The sequence below is a fragment of the Leuciscus leuciscus genome (genome assembly GCF_965113295.1).
Source record: "Leuciscus leuciscus genome assembly, chromosome: 12".
NCBI lineage: Eukaryota > Metazoa > Chordata > Actinopteri > Cypriniformes > Leuciscidae > Leuciscus > Leuciscus leuciscus.
Window position 1 is genome coordinate 21,830,224 of NC_138736.1, and position 27,251 is coordinate 21,857,474.

Below are 27,251 nucleotides of genomic sequence, written 5' to 3' on the forward strand. Positions count from 1 at the left end.
AACTTACCTCGTCGTCAATAATTTCAAATCTTTGAATAAAGTATCAGAACCAGATAGGAGATACTTAATTAATGCAAAAGATGTAACCAACGGTTTACCTAACGGTAGCATATTGACTAAAATTGACCTAGCAAACGGTTTCTGGACAGTTCTGTTAACTGAAAATAGTATGGCTAAAACTGCGTTTACCTGCCGATCAAAAGCCTATTGTTACACAAGGCTTCCGCAAGGCTATTTAAATTCTGCAAATACTTTACAGTCTATAGTCGTCACGCTAATGACAGGTTTACCGGTAACAGTTTATATCGACGATCTTTTGATCATAAACGATGATCCAGGTGAGCACCTGAAAATCGTAGATGAAGTGTTTACTAGACTGATAAATGCAGGTTTTAAGCCCAGTTACAAGAAAATTGAAATAGGCAAAGAGGAAGTGGATTTTTTAGGCTTTGCTACGACAGGAATGGATAGAGGACTCTCAAAAACTACCAAAGAAAAATTGGAAGATTTGAGACAAAACAGCCCGAAAAGCCTAAAAAGTTTACAGAGTTTCATGGGACACATGAATTTTATCAGGGATCTGATACCAGGATACGCTAAACTAGCTAAACCTCTTTATGGAGCCACAAAAGGAAATGAATTTAATTGGAGCGAGGAATTAGAAAATATCAGGCTACAATTAATTGATTTAGCATTGACCTCAGGTAAAATAGCAAGACGAGAACCAGATCAAAAATTGGTAGTAAGTGTTGAAAATACTACAGATGAGATAGAACTGGTATTGTATAATGAAAAAGATAGGAAAAATCCAATACAGTTCATGTCATACCCAAAACCTGGTAATCAGCTGAAACAGGAACCAAAATCAGCAGCTGACATCTTAGCTAGTATTGCTAAATGTTTGATACCAATAAAAACACTAGCCCTTGAGCAACAGATAATTGTAGAATCAAAAGGTGAAGGCATCACTCAGCTAGTGAGGGAATCTAAAAACCTAGTGAGCGAGGCACCTAAAATTCATCAGTTTACATGGGCAAAGTGGAGTAAATTGCTAGAGGACACTCAGATAATTTTTGGACAAAATAGAATAAACAAAAAAGACAAAATAACAGAAATCCCTAAAGGGGCTAATATTTGTTATTTTACAGATGGCTCTAAAGAAAATGAGGAAGTTTGGTGGGGCTTCATTAGAAAAGAAAAAGGAAAAATAGTTTTCAAACAAAAGGGGCAATTGTCTAATGAAGACTCAGCACAACTGGCTGAAGTGAAAGCCGTGGTAGAAGCCCTAAGGCATATGAGAGCCACAGAAACAATAGAACCCATTCTTGTTTCGGATAGTGATTATGTTTACAAAGCACTAACAGAGCATGTTGCCACTTGGAAATTGAATGGCTTTTGCACCGCTAAGGGAAAGCCATTAAAGCAGGACAGTTTGTGGAAAGAAATAGCAATATTATTAGAAGAGGTTAAACCGCAGGTGTTGCACCAAAGCAGTCACACAGTGCAAACTACATCGGCTGCAAAAGGTAATGCGGAGGTAGACAAATATATTAGACATAAGACAGTTCGAACAACAAAAATTATTAATGCTATCACTAAGACAAGTGAAAATAATATTGTTGAAAAACTGCACATGGATTTAATGCATCCCAGCCTAGCTTATATGGCAAAGTATTGTAAAGCCACTGGGCTTAACATACAAAATCTAAAAACAACCTACCTGAAAATCAGGAAAAAATGTCCTGAATGTAGAAAAGTTATGAACAGCAGGTTTAACGAGTATGGAAAAATAAAAACAGATAAAGAGAATGAGGAGGTATCCCTGGATTGGGGCGGACCAATCAGACCTCAGACAAAATTAAAAAACTGCTACTTTTTAGTAATAGTAGATAACTGTTCTAATTTTCTACAGATATATCCGTGCAAACAAGCTACTAGCTCGGTAGTCGTGCAAGCACTTAAAGAATGGATTAGGTTTCGGGGACCACCTAAGAGAATTAGGGGGGATAATGCACCGAACCTTACAGGACGAGAAGTTGAAGAATATTGCGATACAATCGGAGTCAAATTAATAAAAAGTGTGAAATATCAGCCAGAGAGCAATGGCTTGGCGGAGAACGCTGTTAAAAGATGTAAACAATTTTTCATCAAGAACGAAAAGGTGGGTGAGTGGGATACGTTGATTAATCAATGTACGCATTTTCTAAATTACAGAATCAAACCGAGTGAACTCAAAATTGAGGATCAGCCTGAGCAGGAAAAATTTAGCGCCAATCCATTTAAGGTAGACGACCAAGTAATAATACTGCATAAAATCAGAGGTAGGAGATTTAGACATAAAACTGGAACGGTGGATACGGTAACAAAAGTCACTTCGAATACTACTGTACAATTAGAAAATAACGGAATTTGGTCTTTGAGGGACTTAATTAAGGCATAATCATGAAGAGGGTAGTATTTGAGTCCATTATTGAATCCAAAACTGGATGGGTCAGATGTCAAAATGAAGCATATGCACTGCTAAGAGTTAAAAAAATGGCATGAAGATTGCCCTGACGGTACCATTAGTAAATTGATACCATTCACAAGCTGTTGTATTTGTGAAGCAACAGATGTGGCAGAATTACTTTGGGAAGGTCCGAATGAGTCTCGACCAACCAAAATGAGCTTAAAAACAATCCCTAGCATGGGAGAGCAAAATCTTTTTTCCTGGTACAATCCAGAAGATAGAATCGGCCACTGCGCCTTGGGCGAGATTTCAGTGTGCGGAGACTGCAGACTAGATAAACAAAAATGGGTCATTCAAAAGATACAACGGGGAGAAACCAGTTGTGTCTGCCGAACCTGTAATTTATGTGAAGAAAAACTTATTTTACTAGGCTCGAAATGTTCTTGTACGTTTAGAGATTCTAAACTGGAACTATGCGACAGATGTGAAAAGCTAGAAGATCGGAAATGGGTCCAGACTGTCAGTAAAAAAGAAGTCTGGTTAACCCGGAAATCGAAATTAGCTATGGGATGTGTTTCCCAGGGTAAGATAATGACCTCATGGGTTAGCAATCCACTCCAAATAATGGAGGAAGAAGAACAAGCATGGCTATATTGATACTGTGAATTGTCAGGGCTTGGTAACCCCTCTTATACGGACCCTCTGGAGATTGGATCCGTATTAGGCCAGATACTGGGACAAATCACTTGTTTAGATGCGTGGGAAAGAGTTGTCTCACAGAATCTGAATGAACCAAACGAAACTATCTTTGTGAAAAGACAGGGTCAGTATGAATGCAGCTCAGCCGAACAGTTTATTATTACTGAAATTAAGAACATGAGCTTCCTAATTACAGACTATGGGCCCTATCTTGCACCCAGCGCAAGTGATTTGTACACCGACGCATGTATCATTCCTATTTTGCACCCGCGCAAAGCGGACTTTTCCCTCCACAGAAGCACGTCGGTAAGTTAGGAAATACACTTGCGCTCCCGGGGGCGGTTCAGCGCAAAGAGGAGGCGTGTTCCGGCGCAAACGTTCCTTCATGCTATTTTGCAGGTTTAGAAAACAATTGCGCCACTAACCAGGAAAAAATAGTTTAAAGTCAGTGGCGCGTTGCGCATGTTATTCATATGCTATTTTAAGGGCGCATGCTTGGCCATAATCAATGTAGCGTGTGCACAACGCGCATACACTTTGATTCTCTCATCTACACAGAAGCAGCAGTTTTCATTTTTGCAAATCATACATTATTACGATAGATAGATAGATAGATAGATAGATAGATAGACAGACAATTTATTATAAAAGCATACATCTAGCTTACACATTTACCCAAATTATCATACGCCTGTTTAACCGAAGTTAATTTGGGTGGGTTTCTCCATTCAATGTAACTTCTCTCTTTTACGGCCGTGACGAGAGCGTTGCTCTCCTCGGCTGTGAACCGCTCCTGGCGCGCGCCTGGCAAATCCGCCGTTACAATAGCAATCCGCTATGGAAAAAGTGCGTCTTCTCTTAAAGGGAATGTGAGATGACGCTCTGATTGGTTTATTTCACGTTACTCCCAAACCACACCTATGAATAATGAAGCTACTTCAGACCAACCCATTTTAGATTTGCGCCTGGCGCAAGAGTCATTTATCCCGCCGGGAAAATAGCAACAGCGCCGAGACCCGCCCACAAAGTTACTTGCGCTTTGCGCTTGACACTTGCGTTTCAGATCGTTAAAATAGGGCCCTATAACTACGAAACCAGGACATGGGAACTAGGTGTAAGAGAGACAGACATCACAAGAATGTCCAGAAGTCAAATAATTATGACTGGGGAAGCCTGTTATAAAATTAAATATCAAGAAACCGATGCATCTATAATAGGAAAACTGGTGGTGAATCTATGTTGTACCAGAGGTTACATGGGCATCGGCTTTGCCATCCAGGGTTTTAATATCGCTTGGATGACAGAAGTTAAACCTTTTAAACAAAGGGTTCGAGACTGGCTGCTCAAAAAACAGTTCTAGGGTCAGACAGGCAATTCTTTGTTCTCTCACCCACAGCAACATGGCTAGAGGGGGGAGAGGCCGGAGACTGAAAACCATATACAGGAGGATCCATGAGGAAAAGGCTGAGAAATTTCAGGAAATCATGGCAGGAATAAGTATGGCTTTCATTCTCCTTTTATCCATATTGGCTGGATTCGGAACAAAGGAAACAGAGGAAATCTATACTGTCTACCCTTGTATTAAAATAGAAAAGATAGTTAAATTACACCGCTATAATCAAACAATAATGGTTAAAGGTTCATCTTTGATTTTAGCAGGAACAGTATACAATCCTGAAAATAATGCTAAGCTAATAAGAAACTGGATAGCAGACATAGATCCAGAATACTGGAATTGTACTAGTGAAGGAAGTTTCCTGCGTGCAGCTGCAGATTATGGTCCGACGACCGAGCAAGGGATAACTGTAATGAAATGGAATAAACTAGGATTACTAAATCAAACACATGTGTTATTAAAAGGGCAAGAAATAGACATTACTGCAGCCAGAAACATTAGTGTGATAAACTTTGACCTAGTATGGTGGACATATTCGTATGGAAAAACAATCTCAACTTTAGAATGGGACTGCGAGACAGGAAAAGCAAATATAAAAAGACTAAAGATATTAAACGAAGTGAACCAAGGTAAATTAGAAGTGGCAGATGACTTAGAAGTAGCAGATGATATGGAGGAGACCAAAGAAATGGAGTCACCAAAATTAAGTCCACTGACACCTGCAGCGCAACACGCAGGGCCGAAACCAATAGATCGTTGGATTCGTATGAGTGAGTTCGGAGATAAAACAATAATTCATTCAATCCATGAAAACAAACCAATAATTCCTGCAAAAACCACTGAGTGGATAAACTGCTACAATAGGGTTAGAGCTACGCCTATGTGCCATAAAGTTCCAGGTTGTCCATGGTTAGGGAAGATGGTCTGGCCAAGTAACAAAGACAGATCAACAATTAATCACAAAAAACAGTGTGCTCACAAACTAGATCCGAATAAAAAAGTGTGGTATTGTGTTATAAAAGCTGAAGCTCCATGGAATCAAACCCTTACGGAAAAATATGAAAAAGACACTATTACCATGTGGCATAAATGGATAACGAAAAATTATAATTTCACAGAAGGGACAGGTAGTGAAACAGATAGAACTACATGGACCGTGAAAGCCACATTAGAGGGAAAGAAAAGAGCAAATGGTAACTATAGACATCCATATACTCTAGAATATTTTCCGAATGCAGGGATTCCAGAAAAATTTATAACAATCTCTGGAATAGCAAAATACCTGACAACAAAGGTAGTAGATCAACAATACAGGAGTGCATTGTTATTATATATGATGCAAGGAGGAGAGGCCTTAAAACACTATACCATTACTTAAAGACCTAATTGATACATAAGATATCACGGAAGGCATCAAGATATCAAAGATGTACATACTGGAAGAAAATAAGTTGATCTTATTTGGCCCGTGCACATGAGGTACCTAGGTTCACACAAAATTTTAAACTCCTATAAATCCCAGAAGATTGGTCAATGGGAAAGTGGTTATTATTTAAAAGTAGCTGATCCAGATAGTTACTCATGGGGGACTCGGAGTAAAATATATATCAGACCCACTCAAGGAAATTTCAACAAAAGATGGAATGTTACAGACTGGTATGGAGGGACATGCACCAGACGAGACAATTTCGATATAGTAAAATCTTCAAAAGGAAATAGGATAGTATATAACCTTAAGTGTGTTAAAGAATTCGATCTAGGAACGGAAGCATTAATGGTAGGTGAAAGAATGGATACAAACAAAATAGAATTTTGGAGTGATAGAGTAGAAACGAAATATTTATGCACTGGGGACCTATTTAACAATTGGAAGCATGCGACTTTTAGTGCTCCCATAATGCAATCGTACGGAGCTAGGAACATAAAGGGTAGCATTGATAGGAATCACATGTCATGCAACTATGAAGCTATGGAAGGTGCCCTCTGGGCAGGAGAGAACTTGAAAATCACCCCCTTGATTCTGAAACAAATGATAGGAGAGGTTCAGATCAGAAAGATATGTGCTATTATGCCTTATATTAATTATATAGGTGAATGGAAAGATTTACTACACCCAGTTGACAGCTACCTAGAGGGGGAGAGTATTGGGGGGCATTGGATTCATAGAATTGACCTTTGGTCAAAAACCAGAAGCCCTTCAGAGGTAACTCTAATCAAGTTGATCGGAAGAATAGTGAAATCAGCATTTCAAGATATAGGTGGGAAAATTAAAGAAGTGACCCAAAATGTATGGAATATAATGACAGACACATGGGAAATAATAAAAACTATACTCTATTGTATAGGAGGAACAATGGTAATCATTGTGGTAATGGGCATTCTAATTAAATTAGTGAAAATATGCATACATTGTAGAAAGCTAAAACAGTTAGCTGCCCAAGCCAAATATAGGAAGATTCGACTGTCAGCTGATCTTTCAGAATCTGAGAATGAGAGTGAAGGAGAACTGCCTACGGCTATCGTACAGAACATAAAAGTTAGGAGCTCGTAAAATCAATATATTCTCCTGAAATCCAGCAGACTGAATTGATCAACCGACTAAGGAATTCTCGAGAAACCTGAACAATGGCTCCAACAACCAGACAAAATTGGGGAAACAATTCCAATGTGACAACTTGTCCTGAATTGCCGGTAAATCAATTTCAAATTATAATCTACAATAAAATTTTGATCCTTTATTGGTTATTGATGTTAAGGGGTTTACAAGGGTTATGGCAAATTCCAATTGCAATATGTAACATAGCCTCATTTAATTTGGAGAAAAGGCTAAATCTGGCAAATATGATAGTAGGACAAGTTGTAAAGAGCCCTAAGATAAAATCCATTTTTGGACTTAGAGGTATGATCGGACTGGAATCACTTAATATAATACTTGTTTCATGTGATTTACTGAAGTATTATCTTGAGATCCAATCTGTAAAGTACATAGTACTCTCTTCTACACTATTGGTGATTTTGTATCTTATAATACTTGCCACAAGGAGAGTAGAAATTGAAGGTGTAAAAAAGACTGTTTATGAAATAACTGTAATTGCAACTGCATTTATGATAATGGTGATTGCAGACTACTATGATGATCATATAATGTGTGGTATAGCAATAATGATAGTTAGTAATGATTGGTTTTGTGTAACAAAACTGATAAGAGCTGGTAAAGAATGTTGTCTCAATATTGAGCTGACAAACCCTTTTGTAACTTACAAATAGGGTTCAACGGCAACTCCTGGATACCAGAGGAAAAAAAGATTCCTCGACTACATCCCAAATTAAATTTGTGGAACAAGAAATGTGGTTAAAAGACAGACGAACTGTGTTATATGTGGAAAGCTTCCAGGAGGCTTAAGAATAAGATGTTTTTTGATGAATCAGTGGCAAGACCTCTGTTCAAATTGTACTGCAATCCAAAATGTAAAAATGGATGAAATTGGACATGTGACTGTAACTCAACGAGGAAGAAGAATGGACCATAACGGTCCATGGGTGTCAAAGAGTTATATAAAATGGTGCATGACAATGAAATTTAAATGTTGTAAGGTCAATGAAATTCTAGCAGTACAGGCTGGATCAAGGAATAATTATACGGCTACCACATATCGCCTAGAACCAAGAGTGTATCAAAAGAAAAAGAAAAATGGAGGCCTAAAATAAATAATAGGGATTGTTTACAGGCATTGGATTTCGGATAACCTCAGCCAACCCATAGGTGTTAAACAGAAATTCAGATATAGCTGTGTGTATGTCCCCACAGAAAGTTCTGATATTAAAGGCCCCTGGAGAGTGGACGACGGTACCGCTGACTCTGGACGTGGCTGAAAGAGGACTCATCTTCGCAGTCAACCAGTTGAATCTGGACAAACTGCTCAAAGTCTGGCGGAAACCACACGAGTTTCAGTGGCAGCCAGCACTCAAACCATGGTACAGGCAGAAGGTTATCCAGAGTCTGAGAACCTGGTGTCGTCAAGCTGGGATGAGCCAGGATCAAGCCAACTCATTAAAAGTGATGATATGTAAAAATGATGGAATCAGTCACCGCCTGTACGAGATAGAATTTGATGGCCTTACTCCAAGTGTTTATTGTACTGATTTTGTAAGCAAAATGGATAGATTTTGTGTAAGAGATTTTGTAGTTAAACTGAAACAAAAACCGAGAAAACCTAGAGTTAGATTGAACAAAACCAGAAGAATTAAAGAAGCTCATTCAATGCCGAGAGGGGGTGTTTTGAGGAGTCACGAGGCTCCCTCTGAGAGCGGCATTTCATTCACTTCTTGCAACCCCCAAAGTGGACGACAATGCAGAAAGGGTCACAATAGAAAGTCTGTAACTAATAATGCTGCAGATGCACTTTCTGGGTTACTAAAGCATATGACTATCTGAAAATACTGTACTGAATTAAGAGTTTTCTGTCCATTGCTGCTACTCTCAAATCACATGAGAGGGCAGTGACAAGGTTCTTTGTCCATACATACAGGAGAGCTATTGTATCTTCGGGGGAAGTACCGCTGACTGGACAGTCATGCGGACACCAGAAGATTGTTAGACACAAGCTGAAATCATGTGTGCCTTACAGTAAATATGATAAAGGCACCTCAATTCGGAATATAAAAGAAGAAACCTGGACAGGACTCATTGTTCTTCCTTGCAATCTCCAATCCGGAACCACATCAGTTTCTGGACGCAAGAAGCTGTAAAGCCTAGCTAGCATTTCTCTGTTAGTTCAGTACTCCTTTTGAATCTGTAACAAGTATTCTTTTTCATTTTGATTCTTTTAATAAATATTGTTAAACATTTATTCTAAATCATCTTGACTGGACCTTGGATTCTTGAGTGCGTGTCTCCTTCTTTTCTCTGGATCAGGGAGATCCTAACTGGAGGACACGACAGGAGGGTAAGCATTATTTCTGATATATGAATAATCAGTGTGAACTTTGATTGATTGATAGCCTAGCCAAAGAGGCAGCTTACGACAGGGTTATTATTGTAGAGCGAACACGGTTGAAGAGTACCTAAAAAGGTAGATTTATACTACAAAGGGGAAATTTATTATATTTATAATCCTTATTATCTTTATAATAAAATACGAATTTGTAGAGACTATTCGCCTAACTCTTAATAGCACGACTAAAGGATAGGCTCTTTAGTTACCGCGGGATTATTTATATATCTGGTTTGGATGTAAAATAATTTGGAACGGTATTAATCGTGATAAACTATTACACCTTGGTAAACTGTATGCATGTATGTGTGTGTATGTTAGAGTAGTTTAAGTGTTAATTTAGTTTAATGGACTAGTTAATCAAATCTTGTTCATGTCACACGTAAAGTTGTCCGTGTCTCAAGCTCATAACTGGATTCACTAATCATATAGATTTTGGCTACTGCTCTTAGTAGTACTGTAAATTAAGAAAGACATTTCCCATGCCCTGGAAATGTACATTTCTTAGATTTAATAAACAAGTAATCCTGAATGTTCACGGACCAAACAGATTAATTGATTGTAATATTAATTTATGACATTAAGTTAATTATATTAACTGATCCAAATATTCATAATCAATTATAACCAGTTATTATTGATTATTAATATTTCATAGAGCTAATTTGCTACTCAACTTTTCATTACCGATCAGCTGCACTTGTCAAAATCTGCTCTCGTCTTATTCAAAACAACCACTAACGTTACACCCCAGTGAGGGCGGGACTTTATTCACACAAACCAATAAAATAAAGAAACACCTAACTTGTTTGTTAATGCCACGTTTTTCAAATGTGCATAGCAATCAAACTTGATATATGATTGATCTTTTTAAAGGAACACACACGCCTCTATACATCAATATATTGAAACGTATATTTCATTCACATTTTAGCTCTGGATTAGAACCAAACAAAAACACATAAATTGAAATAACCCATTACCCGAAGAATTGTTATTTTATTCTACTATTCTATATTCTAAATATTCTACAGGGTTACATGCTCCCTCTTCTAAACATCTCATGACCCCATGAGATTACTTCTCCACACTTTAACAGTGACTTTAGGCTCAGTGTAAGCGTTTATTTGAGTACAATGAGCACACTGTGCCATAGGGTGACACCACATGGTGGTACCGGTTTTCTTTTCTGACTCTTCCCCACCCTCTACATTTATGACCATTCCTCTATGAACCAGTTAAGGGTCGGTCCAGACTATCATAGCTCAACTTGACTACTGGTCTTATGTCTCTTTTTGGGCAGGAATGAACCGCCTCTACTACCTATTTAGTAGCATTAACTATTTCAGGCTCTCCCCCTTCTAAACCAGGATCTCCCATTTCATCTGAACTCTAATCTGAGAGCTCTCCATGGCCTTCTTCAGTGAACATCAGCTCTGCCATTTCTGCAAAGGGTGTATCCAATTCACCTCCATGGCTAACAGTTTCCTCCTCCACTGTTGATTCATACAGTGTAACACACACTCTGGCCTGTGCTGTCTCTCAACCCTATACGAGTAGTAATACCACAGGTCATACTCTTCACTTTCAGAGTGGTTCCTCAATGTACTTACTGTCAGGGCCACATTCCTTTCTCCTAATCCTCTTCTCCATTTCCTCTCCAGAGAAAAGATTTATTATCAGCACACAATCTCCCACAATCAGACTCTGGTGTTTCACTCGCTTGTCATACAACCGTTTGTTCCTCTGCTGACTTTTCTGGGCAGTTTCAGTGGCTAACTGATATGCTCTCTGTAACTCTGATATCATTCTTTCCACATACTGTCGATGGCTACCGGTTCCCTTTCCATCAGGCGAAGTCCCGAAACACACATCCACTGGGAGACGAGCCTCTCTTCTGAACATTAGGTAATACGGTGAGTACCCAGTCTTAGTACAGTTGTAAGCGTGTACTAATCTGTTAATGTGTTGACTCCATCTGTTTTTCTCTGTAGGATTCAGCGTACCAAGCATGGAAAGAAGGGTTATGTTGAACCTTTCGGGCTGGGGGTCTCCTTGTGGATGACAGGGAGATGTTCTTGATTTTCGGATTCCCAGCATGCTTTGTAGCTCTTTTATGAGACCACTCACAAAATCTCGACCCTGATCTGAATGGATGCGGGAGGGTAAGCCATAGTGAACGAAGAATTTGTCACATAGTATCTTGGCCACAGTCAGAGCTTTCTGGTCCTTGGCTGTGAAAGCTTGGGCGCAGCGTGTGAAACGGTCCGTTACGATGAGGACATTGCCAATACCTTTTGAGTCAGGCTCGATTGACAAGAAATCGATGCACACTAAGTCAAACAGCCCACTGCTGGTCATATGATTCAGTGGTGCAACTTTCTTGGTTAATGTCTTTCTCGTAACACAACGGCCACAATCCTTAACCCACAATCCTTAACACTCCATTAGCTCTATGTATGCGGACATTCTAGGCCAATAGAAGTGATATTTCAGGAGTTCCATAGTTTTCTTTAGTCCCAAATGACCAGAGTTATCGTGCAAGGAGTGCAGCACATGGGACCAGTACCTCTCAGGTAAGATGAGTTGTGTTTTTTCTCTACCGCAGGAACTTTTGGTGACTCTGTACAGAAGTTGACTCTTTATCTTTAACTTGGGTCCCTGCCGTTGTAACAGAGCAATGGTAGAATCGAAACTCCTAGCGACGGTAAGTATTTTTCCTGACTCCACTTCTCGCTTCACTTCACCCACAACCCGGCCTTCCTCCTGAGCTTTCTTCAACTCTGCATTAGTCAGCTGTTCCATTTGACCAAGACCTAAAGCTGTGGGACTAGAGAATGCATCTGGAATACTCTGAGGTAAAACACCATAGTGATCAACCAGTCTGGATGATGACTCTTCACATTCAGTAATCACAGCTGACTGACAGATGGCTCTTACTCCTGACTTAGGTATTTCCTTCCATTCAGAGCAAGTGTAACCCAGGGTAAAATTCCATGGTTTTATTTTTCCCAGTCACCTGAACACACCCCCTTCATTCATATATTTGTGCAGGAGTCACATGGTAGTCTCAGTGAACGCTTTCAACCAATCATAGCACATAAGCGCGTTTTATAAGCTGCGGTGAGTTTCCCCAATCAGTAGTGTGAGGGGGAAGCCACCGGAGCAGCTGCACTCGGTATGTCTCTATACAAACAATGCTTTTTCGCTTATTTTCCATCTTAAATGCTTGGTTAACTCTAGCATGCGATCCTGTATTTGTAGTGTCCATCACCGTTGTCTTTAGAAGCCGACTGGTGCCGCGGTGTGTCGAATATCTGCGGGAATTGGTGAGTCTGTTTGTTGTTGTGTCCGCTAGCATGTTGCTATTGGCACTGACATCTTTATTGGCATCTTTATGTATTATAATGACGGTTTCCGCTAGCTCAATGCTAACAGCATTAAGCCATTTCAATGTATTTATATGAGCTGTGGTGGCTGGTAGCATTAGCTTCCCACTCGCTTCTATGGAGTTTCTATTGGGTTCCATGAATTGTAATGTAAATTTAGCACTTTGTTTTCAATGCTATGGCTTTAAGTATTTAAATGGTTCATTTATATACTGAATGACAAGATTATCAATTGTATTGAATGGAATGTTATGTTGTAAATAATCCCAATGTTTATGGGTGGTTATTTCCATGCATTTGAATATTTTTGTACGATTTTGTTATTGTCATTTAATATAATTATGACAATTACTTATGCAGTATTTTGGATACTATTGTGTACACATAAAATATAAAATATAGAATATAAAACTAGCTAGTAGGTAAATTATATTATGAGTAGTGACTAAACCATGGGTCCTGTTTATTTAATACAGGCCAGGTGCGGCCAGTTGCGGGCCAGTTGATGGCGAGCTATTATTACCTGGAACAGAACCTGCCCCAACAACATCATCGCCCCCTGTGGGTTTGGTAGGAGGCTGTGCAGCTCTGCTCACCCCCTCCACTCTCATATACACACACATAGCCATTCACTAAGCTCTGGCTCATGGACTAATTGCATCTCACGGACCATTCGCGTTATTTGGACATGGTGTTCATTTTTTATGAGCAAAGAATATAGTCCTATAGTGTGTTGTGGACTGTCTTTAATCTGAGTACTCTCCAGTTTTCCTGAGTTATATTTTGTTGTTTTTTTCCTGTAAACTACTGAACTTCTCTGCAGATTTGAAATATTTTGGGTATTGTTATTATTGTTTGTCTTTGTTTTCACTTAATACATGGTACCAACACCAAATTTAAATGATCTGTCTCTGTGTTATTATTTACTTTTTCAATACCTCCTTGAGACAAACTTTATCTTCTGTAGCCCAATCATTATTTAACCTTCTATAGCTATATTCATCTGCGATTTAACACATATACCCCGCGTATATGCTACACAAGCAGTCGATTCACAGGGGTAGCGAGACAATACATCCGCGTCGATGTTGTGACTTCCTGGTTTGTATTGCAAGCTGAAGTTATAGGTAGCTAATGCAGCTAACCAACGATGACCCATCGCATTCAGCTTGGCACTTGACAACACATATGTAAGTGGATTGTAGTCGATCTTCACCACAAACTGGGCTCCATATAGATAGTCATGGAACTTGTCCACAACTGCCCACTTGAGTGCCAAGAACTCTAGCTGATGAATGGGGTAACGTTGCTCGGATGCACTTTCCCTGCTTGCATAGGCCACGGGCCTCAGTCCACCAGAATGCTCCTGATTCAAAACGGCACCCAGTCCGCTCAAACTGGCGTCTACATGCAGTTCATATTATTTAGCAAGATCAGCGAAAGCAAGCACTGGGGCATGTGTGAGACAGTAAATGATTTATGGAAAGCTGCTGTACAGGTGTGGTCTCAACGCTCTCCAAATGGCTCAGATGCTTTGTAGTATTTCATGCCATCTATTGACTTTCTGTTTTGCCCAGATGTTGGTGGGTAACCTTTGGTGAGCTCCGTCAAAGGCCTCACAATGACTGAGTAATCCTTTATGAATCGCCGGTAAAATCCACAAAACCCTAGGAATGACCTCAACGTCTTTAGGTCGGTGGGCATTTTTCAGTGCGTCACGGCTTCAATCTTGGCTGGGTCTGGTGATATGCCAGCAGCTGACACAATGTGCCCCACATACCGAACTTGAGGCTGGCAAAACTGGCACTTGTCAATTGACACTTTCAGGCCACACTCTTTCAGACGGTCCAGGACTTTTAAAGGCTTCTCTTCGTGTTCTTCAAGTGTGTGTCCGAACACGATGATGTCATCAAAATAGACTGTTATTTGGAGAAGGTGCATATCACCAGCAGCTTTCTCCATTAGCCACTGGAATGTGGCTGGAGCTCTAGTAATTCCTTGAGGCATCCGTTCAAACTGGATGAATCCCAGGGGACAGATAAATGCTGTCTTCTCTTTATCTTCCTCCGCCATGGCTATTTGATAATATCCACAACGGAGGTCCAGTACGGAAAACCATCTACTACTAGACAAACTGTCCAGGGCATCATTGATCCTGGGAGTGGTGTACTGATGGTGTACCGGGATGGTACGAGCATTTAGAGTTCTGTAGTCGATACACATTCTGATTGCTTCTTCCGTTCTACTACAATGGGCGATGCGTACGGACTCCTTGACTCTTCAATTATTCCAGCCGCTAACAGGTCTTTGATGTGACATCGTACATCCTCGATGTCCGCAGGAGCAATGCTTCTGGAGCATTCTCTGAATGGTTTGGTGTCTTTCAGTCTGATGGGATGTTCAACCCCTCGAGCTAATCCAACATCCCATTCATCGGTTGAAAACACATCACCTCTGGTTGACAACTTTTGATGCAATCTCCATTCCCAGGCCTCAGGATTGGATGACTCACCAAAATTAAACAAGCTCAGGTCTATTACTTGGGAGCTCTGTTCTCCAGAACTTATGGTGAGGGTGTCAGTGGGATAGACATTGGCAATTACCGTTCCAGCAGGAATGGAGATATCTTTGGATGTTTCATTATGGACCAACACTTGGATATTTTGTCCTTCTACTGCTGAAGATGGGAGTACCACTGGGGTTATGAATGTTCCCGCTGGAAGACTATCCTCCTCAGGTGTGTCTACCACAAAGATCTCTTTTCTTAAAGGCTTGTCAGTCTCCATTTTACAGACAGCACATACTTCTCCCCTTGGTGGAACTATGCAATCACCAGGTCCTATCCATCAGAATTTTCCTTCAGGTTTATAAGGAAGAGTTGCAGTCTCTTGTTGCTGAGGCAGGTGGATTGCAGGGTGTCAAGTCTGGATTCTCAAAGCACGTGCAACACTGGATCCTTCAGTATCATGGCTAAGAGCAGCAAGGCGTTTGAAGAAACTGCCGTTGGTACCAATAATGAATGGCAATTGGGAAGGACCTTGGGGTTCAGAACATACAAGAGCCAGGATGGACAACGGCTCCTCCACTCCAGTGACAGAGGCAGGAAAGGTGGCATCCACTACAATATAGCCCTTATAAGGGTAACTGGAAGAACTGAGGCCCCATATAGATAATCCAGTCAAGGGGTGAATGGGTACAACATACAGGTTCTTGGAATACCAGCTGTGATCGTCACTTGTGATCCACTGTCTAACAGTGCTTGACATACACTGTACGTACACATTAAATGCAGTTTAAAACGGATGCCGGTCCTAGTAGTCCTTTAGGAAGACTGCTGGATTCATGGATGTCTGGCTGGCTCTTTTTGGAGAAACGGGCTTGGTTTGAAGCCATTGTATTGTCATCCACCTCGTGTTTCCCATTCTTTGCCTGCCGCAAAGAACGAATCAGCTTCTTAATCACCTGATCAGAATTTGGTGGAAATTGACACTTCGTTGCAATATGACCATCTTCTCCACACCTGTAGCAGAAGTAGTCATCTCTTGTTCTGGCTGATTTTTATCTAAAAGGCGTAGAAACGGACTGGGACTGTGATGGTTTTGGCCGCTGCTCTGGAACATGAGGTGAGTATTGAGTAGAACTGATAATCAGAACTGCCAACTGCTGCTGTAAGTGTTGGACCTGTTTCCTCAGACCAACTTATGAACCTCTGAATCATCCATTTTTTCAGTCTTCTTGATTGGTTTTTCTTTAGTTTTAATCACTAATGATGAAGTAGATACAGCTTTGTGCTCAACCCCGCTTATTTGGGTTCTCAATTCTTGAAGCTCGGTCTTGAGTTCCTGGATGTTCAATTCCTCTTCGTGGAATTGTATGGCCTTGGCTTTTGCAGACATTCTGTGGTGAGCCGCTTCAGCCGCTCTGCCTCATGTATTTTCTTCAACAGACTCAGAAAAGAAGGAGGGTGATTTTTTCTTTCTCTCAGCCTCAGTTGGAGCAACATCATGTCAGAATTCACAACCCCTCTAATCAGCTGTTCCACTCGTACTTTATCGACCAGACTGAGGAACAGTCCATCTCTTTCCACTACTTTGCTGAGGGTCTTCTCCATCCTACTCAGGAATTCAGACAGGGCCTCCCTTGTGCCCTGGCGCAGAAGACGAAAATTGAAGTATAAATCCTCACCAGACTCAGATGATCCAAAGGCGCTCTCCAACGCTTCCAAGTACTGCAAAGCACTGGCTTTGTATCGGAGAATCGGACAGCTTTTACAATGTCCAATGCATGTCCCTTGAGGCTTTCCACAATTCTGCGTCGTTTTTCTGGAGCAGTCACACTTACAAGTTATCATCAGCCTGGCTTGGTCAATCCAATTTTCCATATTCTCCTTGCCCATGGGGGTTGGAACTACAGCTGAAAATGTGTGCAGGTGTTGGTATGTGTTGCCTTCACTCAGGTGCTTTACTGTCTTTTCCAGGACCTCACCCATGGCGCGTATAATTGACTCAGGGGAACTGTCTGTGGCACTGTGGGGAGAAATCAAAGCTTGTATCTCACTGAGAGACTTGCCTTCTTCCATCAGGAACTTTTACAAGAACGCTGATGACGTGCACATGTGTATTACGAGTTCAGTCTATAGGTATGCGCGTTTGAATATACTGTATGTGCGCAGGCGTGAATATATGCGCGCAGGTAGTCCTTCCCTACAAAGCAAATCTCAACAAACTACTTGTCTGACCTTAAAATTTATAATACAGAATTTTTATCGCTTCCGCATAGCCACGCAAACCGGAATTATCCCGACAACGCTTTATCTGTAGAGAGGTAAAGGGAGGGGAGGGAGGCCTTCACAGGGAAGAGACTAGTTGACACTTCAGGACTGCATTGTCGTTGCGTCCAGGCGCAGGTCTTTCATCAGATCTGGATACGCCCTGGATCCGGCGGACTGCGGTAAACCTCGGGGTAAACAGAGAGACTAATATTTGCATAGACGCCATTCTTCTTATGATGTAATGAGTACATCAGGATTTATGGGAAGTGTTCCCGGTTCCGGCTGACCTAATCTATGCAGCCTAACATTGAATTATAGAAGTCTATAATGTGTTATGTTTATGCTAGGTCAAATAGATGTGTTTTTAGTCTAGCTTTGAACTGACAGAGTGTGCCTGCTTCCCGGACAATGTTAGGAAGACTGTTCTGGTGCTAAAGTTTTGGTGCTAAATAGGAAAAGGATCTACCGCCAGTAGTTGATTTTTATATTCTACGTATTATCAGCTGGCCGGAATTTTGAGATCGCAATAGACGTGAAGGACTATAATGCGTTAAGAGCTAGCTTAAGTACTGCGGAGCTAAACCATTTAATGCTTTGTAAGTAATCATCAATATTTTATATATTTTGAGGTCATATATTTTATATATTTACAAGGGTAGTGTTGTGTTTTGTTTTTGTTGTTTTCTTTTGTAATTGTATTTTTCCTTCAAATGTTTATTGGGTGTTCTTTTGTTAAAATTGAGCTAATTCTTGTATATTTCTGTTCACATCTTAAAGTATTATTTTGTGTTTTTGTTATTTTGCATTAGTGCTTCTACTGTGAACTGTGTATTTAATGATTCTATGAATGTGGTTCTGTCATTTATTTTTGTTAGGAGTTGAGTGTCCAAAAGCAAAGGGGCGGGGCTTGACTCATGGATTATCTTGTGATGTGCTGTGTATGTGAGTAGAACGAGTAGAAATGATCATAATGATCATTTTTATCAAGCTCGTATATTTAAGTTCAGTAATTTCACTTAAATGACAATTAATAGGTAATTTTCATTGCCATTTAAGTGAAATTACTGAACTTAAATATACGAGCTTGATAAAAATGATCATTCTAGAAGAAAATTTCAGATGGCACTTAGAGGCTTTTGCATCTGAACTCTTCATATATTATTTCTCCTGTGTTTTATGCATGTCCCTATGTTATATTAGTCTATATATCAATGTCAATTAGTAAATATATCAATGACCTCACTAGAGTTAGAGTCCCCTCTACAACACCCCGATCTATCCCCTCTTCGAGAGGCGATCCTTTGGCTGGTGGCCAGGGTGACCTGAGGGTGACAGTATGGAACAAAGTGCTGACAATGCTCGGCAGGCAGCACCTTTATGTGGTTAAAGAAAGAACTGACACACCCATCTCTAAGCCCCCAGAGGTCTTGGATGACAGTGCGTGCCGCTCACGAGCCTCGCCACTCTCGTCCCCCTCTGTCACCAGACCCCTGGCAGAGCAGGCCCCCTTGGAACGCTGGTCCTTCCCTGGCCTCCTCTGTCAGGACGCGGCAAAGAACTGAACCAACGGGGTCATGCGAACCACAGACGTACCCTCAATGGGGCTGCGAGGCGAAACGACCGGCCCAGACGTGGAAGGTGCAGCGTCCTGGTATGGGGGCGCGGTCATTCCGCCTCACTGCCCCATTGAGAGTACGTCTGTGGTTTGCATGACCCCGCTGGTTCAGTTCTTGGGAGCTTGGTTAAAGCTTCCCAACCTGTCCCGCTGGGACGCAAGAACCATCACGCACGGTATCCTCCCCGCTTCCAGGGAGTCCGTTACACCATGGTCGGTGGCAATGCCCCTGTCATACTGGCTAAGGGTGCGATCGAGACTGTCCCTCCAGCTGGAATGAAGTCCAGCTTCTACAGCCCCTACTTCATTGTACCCAAGAAGTCCGGTGAGCTACGGCCAAACCTGGTCCTGCACGTCTTGAACCGATCCCTTCACAGGCTTCCGTTCAAGATGTTGACAGCGAAACACATTTTCGAATGCGTTCGTCCATTGGATTGGTTTGCAGCGATCGACCGGAAGGACGCCTACTTTCATGTCTCCATTCTTCCTCGACACAGACCGTTTCTACGGTTTTCTTTCAAGGGGCAGGCATATCAGTACGCGGTTCTCCCATTCAGGTTAGCCCAGTATCCTCGCATCTTCACGAAAGTCGTCGAGGCAGCCCTTGTGCCACTCCGGCAACACGGGGTTCGCATCCTGAACTATCTCGATGACTGGCTGATTCTAGCTCACTCTCGAGACCAGGTTTGCGAACACAGGGACCTGGTGCTTTGGCACCTTGCACGTCTGGGCCTTCGGGTCAACTGGGAAAAGAGCAAACTGTCCCCAGTAAAGAGTGTGCCCTTAGAGAATGAGTTACCAGGCATGTTGTTGTGTCAACAGATGCCTCCACCACGGGCTGGGGTGCCATGTGCAATGGACATGCTGCCGCGGGCTCCTGGACAGGACCCCAGCACCTTTGGCATGTCAATTGCCACGAGTTGCTGGCGGTACGTTTGGCTCTGCATCACTTCCGTGCGTTGCTCAAGGACCAACACGAACTAGTCCACTCAGACAATACCGCGACAGTAGCGTACATCAACCGACAAGGTGGTCTACATTCTCGCCGTATGTCGCAAATCGCCCGCCACCTCCTCCTCTGGAGTCAGAAGCATCTGAGGTCGCATCGAGCCATTCACATCCCGGGAGAGCTGAACCGTGCAGCCTACGAGCTCTCACAGTTTCAGCCACTTCCTGGGGAATGGAGACTCCATCCCCAGTCGGTTCAGCTGATTTGTGAACAGTTTGGCGACACACAGGTAGATCTGTTTGCGTCCCACGACTCTTCCCATTGCAGCCTGTTTTACTCCTTGACCGAGGGCATGCTCGGCACGGATGCACTGGCGCACAGCTGGCCGCGGGGCCTCCGCGAGTATGCGTTTCCCCCAGTGAGCCTTCTTGCACAGACTCTGTGCAAGATCAGGGAGGACGAGGAGCAGGTCATTCTGGTTGCGCCTCATTGGCCCACCCAGACCTGGTTCTCCGAAGTAGTACTCCTCGCGACAGCACCTCCCTGGCCAATTCCTCTAAGGAAGGACCTCCTTTCCTAGAGACGGGGCACCCTCTGGCACCCTCGTCCCCGATCTATGGAACCTACATGTGTGGCTTCTGGATGGGGAACAAGGCAGGTTTGAGTATCCTACCACCTCCGGTGGTGGCTACCATCACTTCTGCTAGAGCCTTGTCCACGAGACACGCCTATGCGTTGAAGTTGAACCTCTTCATCACCTGCTCGTCTCACTGAGAAGACCCCAGAAAATGCCTGATCAGAGTCGTGCTTTCCTTCCTGCAAGATGGGCTGGAGCGAAGGCTGTCTCCCTCCACCCTCAAAGTGTATGTTGCTGCTATCGCCGCACATCACGATGCAGTTGAAGGTAAGTCTTTGGGGAAGCATGACCTGGTCATCAGGTTCCTTAGAGGAGCGAGGAGACTTAATCCTCCTCGCTCTCCTCTTGTACCCTCTTGGGACCTCGCAGTTGTAACGTAATTTAGTGATTCTGAGAGGTCAATTTAGCTCAAAAGGAATTATTAATAAATTTATAGGGAATTCGAAAGAATCACTTATTACGGCTGAGCAAATGACTCGTCCAGGGTTTATTTGAACCGGCCGCAACTATCAGCTCTGCAGCGGATATAAATATCCAAACTATAGTGAAACACTATTTATTAGCAAGGTAACGTTAGATCAGCAGTTTAAGACATTAAATTCGTAAGCACATAACACAAGTAACACTTCTCTTTAAAATACAAACAAGATTTTATTGATTATTCTAACACATAAAACTAATATCTAACACAAACTAATTTTAACACACGCACACACATTCATACAAGTTGCAGAAAGAAAGAGAGTGAGGAAAGAATGAGTTTTAAGAGTAAGATGATGAAATCCCAAGTTTCTATATGCACTTATAAGACATGACCTGAACAAACCATCAATCATTAATTTAACCCTTCTATCGTTTCTTAGGCAGGTTATTAAATCTATATCAATGCACCAGTTCAGTTTAAGAGTCTCGAAGCTACTTGCTTGTCTTTGCTTTTGGGGATTCCCTTCATCGGCGAGAAAGGGGTTTCCCAGGTTCGTTGGCTGACGTCTCCTAGTGCCTGGATATAGATGTCTGGGGCAGCCAATCATGTGGTGTGCTGGCGGATGGATGGAAAGTCTTTGAAGCTAGAAGCAGGCTTTGCAGTCGAATCGTGGACCGAAACTTTGCCGCAAAACATAACTTAGAACTGAGACTCACATCGGAAAAGAAAAGAAAACTAAGAAAAGAAAGAAAATTGAGACGAGAGTAGTTAGATGGCTTGAATGAAGATGTTTAACCCATGTTCTTCTGATCTTGATTTGGGTTCTTTTGTCTGCTCGTTTACATGGTTACTCGTCTGTCTGGTTACTCCGTCATGGCTTCTCCATGATCGTTTTTGAATCTACTTTTTCCTTATCTATCTTCTTCTGCCCAAGCTTTGTTCGGGTCCTAAGATTTTAAACTCAAATGTTTGTCCAGCCTCCTGGATGAGTTCTGACCAATTAGACACTGTCTTTATTTGAGAGGTGGCATTTTCTTCACTTCTCATAGTAAATCATGTGTTATCTGTGATCTCCTTACTCTCCAGCGCTAGCAGAGAGTACAGAGGCCACAGTTTAGACATCATTCCTATTATAAGAATACAAAACATTTTACACAGATTTCAATCAAGCCATCTTCATAATTGTGAACATACTGATGGGAAACAAGACACACTTTCATTCAAACATCTAATAGTTATAACAATTACATGACTTATATGGGATCTAAGCATATTAGACACACATATAGGTTGTAGACACAATATAGAATTATGTAGTTGAACAATGTTTGATTATAAGTCCATCAAGAATTGTTTTGGGATGATTTTATGTATTTTTATAGGTAAAAGTCTCAGTCTCTGTTAGGGATGTCCCGATCAGGTTTATTTGCCCTCGAGGCCGAGTCATTTGATTTTGAGTATCTACCGATACCGAGTCCCGATCCGATACTTCTATAATACATAAAAAAAGAATAAAGAAGAGCAAAAAACAGATCCAGGATGTTCCTTATTTTTTATTTAATTCACCTTATTTTAACATTCAACAACTCTGTTAACAAACAGAGCACTTCTGTGAGGTAGCTTGAACAATCAAGTAATAAATAACAAATTCTTCACTTTTGGACTTAGTGCAACAGTAAATATAAAAAAAGTCTAATATATAAACAAATAGCACCTCAACTTAAAATACCCAACAGGCATGTAAACAAATAAAAAAATAAAGTGCCACAGTGTTTGCAAAGCCAGTAATGTGCTTTTAGGAACTGCACTCGCCGGTTTCACACTGCACGCGTTAGCAGAGCGTGCAGCAGGTATTTTTTTCGGCGCCCATGTTAACAGATTAGAGCATTCACACCGCACGCAGAGGCGGCGCGGCAACGCGTAGCAGGAGCAGAGCAGAAGCAGCAGTGCCGGGATCGTTTCGGCGCAGAGTCTATTTTTGCTGCGCCGCTTACGCTGAATTAAAAGTGACTATGCATCGATCATGGCCAAAATACACCGCAGTTTTATCCAAAAAGTGCATTGATGATATCTATTGTGTTTTAAACAGTCGATCAAATGACCAACATCAATTTAAAAAGAAAACAAATGTCCAAAAACAAACTTGTTGCCAGAACAATAAAAACAAAGATGAACCAAAAGTTATATTTATGAAATTATTAATAAAATAAGCTTCTTGACAAGTATTTTCTCTTAAATGTATTTGAAAACGAAATAAAGCAATGCCAACTTATCCATTATAGAGTAGGCTACTCTGTCTGTAGGCCTACACAACCCGCGGTTCAGCCGCACGTGACGAACGCTGCCAGTGTGAAAGCAAAACGCGCGTGTCCTGCTCCTGCTCACCATATGCACTGCTCCTGCGCTGCTTACGCTCTGCAAACGCGTGCAGTGTGAAACCGGCGTAACTCTGTGCCACCGCATAACTATAGATGTGTTAAAAAATGTGTTAAATGAGAATATATACAGATGGTGGACAACCAGAATGCCTATTACCGCCGCGCCAGCTGCCGCGGCGAAATCACCGCGGCGAAAATAAACCAGCCGCATTTCAAAGTCGTTCCCGAAATGACCGCCAGGTGGCGCAAAGGGACATTGTGCAAAACAGCAGCAATTGCCGTATTTTAAAATGTAAGTGGGTTAAATATAAAACCCTAAGCCTAATAGGCATATTTTTCATATATATAAATAGGCCTATTAGGCTACAACAGAATAGAACCAAAGATAGAATCAATTTTAGAACTGAAAAAATAGAATCAAAAGTTAAAAATAGAGACGATATTAGGAGCAATGACGCTGAATATTTTTACTATTCTATTGAGGAATTAGATAAATGAAGAGCTCTCGTGAGCGATACAATTGCATAGTAATTTATAGTGATTTCAAAAGCAGTCCTTAAAAAATAAATAAATGGAGTAGTGTGGCATAATTTTTGAGAGATTACGTGGAACGCGTTTTAGTTAAGATCCTAGTTTCAATGCCCTTAATGTAGGCTAGGCTACTGCTTTAAAAAAATGTCACAACGCGTTTTGAGATTGTTTTGAATTAAACATTGAAGTTTAAAATGTAGTGTTTTGGCACACCAGGCCGAGTGGCGTTACGCATTGTTCAAAAATCAGGTTTTATTCTGGCATGTTGAATTGGCGTTAGAATAATTTTTTTAGATTTAGATTTTAGATTTCGTTAGATTTATTTTTCTCATAACAGCTAAAAAAACTTAATATATGCCTTAATATGACCTACTTAATATAGGCAATAGGCATATAATAGCCTATATAATAAATTAGCAAAACTTGGCCACTAAATATTTAATTTTCAATTATTTTAATTATAGCATTTAAAGTTTTAATTTTATTAAATTGAACAAGCGCAACAATCAGCATTTAATCAAATATTCTAAAAGATGTATTATTAATAATAATGTTATTTCAACATAATATTTCGTTTTTTTCGACATAATATGTGTGCGTGCAACAAGCAAGATGTGTATTTGTAAATCCGGTGATGCGTGCATTGATTTTTATCAATAAACTAGTGTTTTCTGACAGTGTCGACTGCAAAGATGAAGTTGACGATCGCCATATTTGTAGTGAACGCACCTAGAGAGAAATGCACATAAAGACATAATCAGAGAGTAGCCTTTTTCTTTTCGTTTTGAATTATTTCGTTTGAAGACATTTCAAGCTTTGTGTATTTGATGTATTTCTCATGTCTGTGTGAGGCATACGCTGAGTTTCGTTAAGTTAGGAGGATGAGATGCGCTCCAGCTGACGTGCAATGCAAGTGACCGCGCGGGCGCCTCCATGATTAGTGTCTGTTATATTTGCTTCTCTTACTTATTAAATCCAGCAATTGGTTGATGAAAAATGTATTAAAATTAAGATACAATTTATAGAAAACGAAATTCACTTTAAAGAAAGGTTTTCTACTAAACAAAACTTAATGAAGTGGTCAAAATCATGTCTGACCCACTCCATATCCATCTCTCGATATAATGCATCCTATCTTACTCGTGCTGTTCACTTTTCATATTCAACATAGATGGAAAAAAATAACATTATAATATTTTAACAAATATGATACTAAATGAGATTATTTAATGGCTACAACAGTATAGTAAGCCTATAGACTCTATTTGTACAAATTGCTGCACATTAATTTAATTAAATGAAACCTTGTAACGAATTCACACTGTAGGGTAGACTGTGTACAGTTGAGACACCTTAAATAACTTGCGTTCGCAGCACAAGTTGTGATTTTTGCTGTGCACTTGCATATTAGTGTCAGCTGGGAAGGAAATATAGAGACCAGGGCCGGGTTTCCCGATAACGATGTATCTTAGCTCTTAAGAGCGCTTTCTACGTGCAAGGTTACGAACGCTCGCAGCAATTCCACGAGCGTTTCCCAAAAGTGCACTTAACATGAACGCGCGAGAACGCGTTTTACGTGCTACTTAAGAGTCGCTGTCCATTCGCGAAGTGCTGAAATACAACCTTATATGGAATCGTATTCTGAACGTTTAGCCTTAATTATTAGGTTTAACCTAATAATCATCATCTGTGGATTAGCAATCAAAACAAGTCTAAAGTCTACATTCAGGCAGAGATAGCCTACTGACAAAATGTATGAACAAAAAGACAAACAAGAAAAGATACCTTTCAAAAAAGATTAAATTAATGTAGGCCTAATTTTAGAGGCGAAACAAAGATGTTATTTTTAACAGATTTAAAGGACACCATACAAATAAGGAAAAACAAAATATCTGGGTGGACATTGCAAACTAACTGCAACCCGGGGTGTTCAAAGATCAAGGAAGGAGGTCCGCAAGAAATGCCCAATACATGGCTGGTTTTCGTGCACGTCAGCAAGTCATTGACCGATTTTTTTATTTATTATTCATCCATATTTTGCCCAGTCTTTGAAGTATATTTCCCACATTGCTTCGTTCTTTTATGATTTTATTTTGTTCATTAATTTAATTTAGATGTGTATTTTTTCTTCCCTTTTTTATTATTTAATTTATACATTCATTAAAAAAAAAAGTACAATAAAGTGTACAATAAAAAAGTACAATCAAAACCTTATATTTGTACTCACTTTGCAGTGTAATCTGTTAAATCTAGATAAAAGTGTAATCTGCCGGTTGTCCTGCAGGTGTCCTCATAAATCTGTCTTCTTACGATGCACTTGGGGATGTACGATTACTCCAGAGCACTCGTAGTTCTACGAAGATTTTCAAGTGCTACTTAAGCTACGATGCTTTTGGGAAACAGACCGTAATATTAAGATCAGTCGTACGATCGTTTTTACGATCAACTTTAGGCTTACGATGCTTTTGGGAAACGCAGCCCAGACCTCTTGGAACTTTAATTGAATACATAGCGTTGGTAAAGCATACTGAAATTACATCCCTACAAATTTATTAGGCCCTACTGAAAATAAATGTATCGAATTTAAGCAAAGTAGCCTAAATGTTAAGACTGTAAGCCCTTTGCTTTTTTACGTAGCCTATAAAGGACTCTTATAGCCGACTTTGTGTTAATTTAATTTGTAGAGGATTTTTTTAACTCAAACATTAACACTGAAATAAATTAAACTAAATTATTGTAAATTTTTTGGCACACCACGACGAGTGGCGCTATGCATAAAGCCAGGTTTTATTCTGGCATGTTGAATTAGTTCGACAAACGCGGCGGCGCGTTCATTTGAATGAAGAGCGCTTCTCGCTCGTGTGAGCGAACACACACCGGAACGTTAGGCTGTGTCGCAACGAGTGAATCGTGGCCGAGTGGTTGAACTTACGTTATGATCATTTAGATGACACGGGTTCGAATCCCGAACTAACTTGGACTACTGATATTTTTATATTAGCCTATTAATGCATTTTAT

The 27,251-nt window shown here is 40.8% G+C and overlaps 2 long non-coding RNA genes across 2 annotated transcripts in view; one reads left to right on the top strand and one right to left on the bottom strand.

The window, feature by feature from the left end:
- Positions 1-27,251, bottom strand: part of LOC309511627 — a 216,751-nt gene that overhangs the window by 94,737 nt on the left and 94,763 nt on the right. The window lies entirely within an intron of this gene.
- On the top strand, positions 12,515-13,933 carry LOC309510315. Its single transcript, XR_014210307.1, has 3 exons — positions 12,515-12,716; positions 12,803-12,867; positions 13,404-13,933. It is a non-coding gene; the product is annotated as an uncharacterized lncRNA (long non-coding RNA).